Source organism: Aptenodytes forsteri, unplaced genomic scaffold (genome assembly GCF_000699145.1).
Source record: "Aptenodytes forsteri isolate BGI_AS27 unplaced genomic scaffold, ASM69914v1 Scaffold651, whole genome shotgun sequence".
Taxonomy (NCBI): Eukaryota; Metazoa; Chordata; class Aves; order Sphenisciformes; family Spheniscidae; genus Aptenodytes; species Aptenodytes forsteri.
Window position 1 is genome coordinate 293,558 of NW_008794079.1, and position 282 is coordinate 293,839.

A 282-nucleotide genomic window follows, 5' to 3' on the forward strand; every position below is an offset into this window, starting at 1 on the left:
GGGGGGGGCCAGAGCTCGGTGCACGCGTCTGCGGCGCGGCAGGCTGGTCAGACCCGCGCTGCTGGGTTTTAGCGGTCTCCTCCCGGGATAGGCGACGGTGCGTGCTGGACACCGGGGAGGGTCCGCGCCGGAGGCGACTGCACAGGATCTGGAACAGGGCCCGAGGGCTGGAGATCCCTGGGGAACGCGTCCATGCCCGTAGCTTTTAGGACAGGCGTCACTGAAGCAGGGGCTGACCTCCGTGCTGCCCGCGGCGGCTGGCTGGCTCCGTCTCAGCACCCC

General features: G+C 70.9%; 1 protein-coding gene across 1 annotated transcript in view; it reads left to right on the forward strand.

The window, feature by feature from the left end:
* Positions 1–282, forward strand: part of LOC103893281 (casein kinase II subunit alpha) — a gene marked incomplete at its 3' end in the record, with an annotated part of 25,396 nt that overhangs the window by 9,227 nt on the left and 15,887 nt on the right. The gene's annotated exons all lie outside the window — the stretch shown is intronic.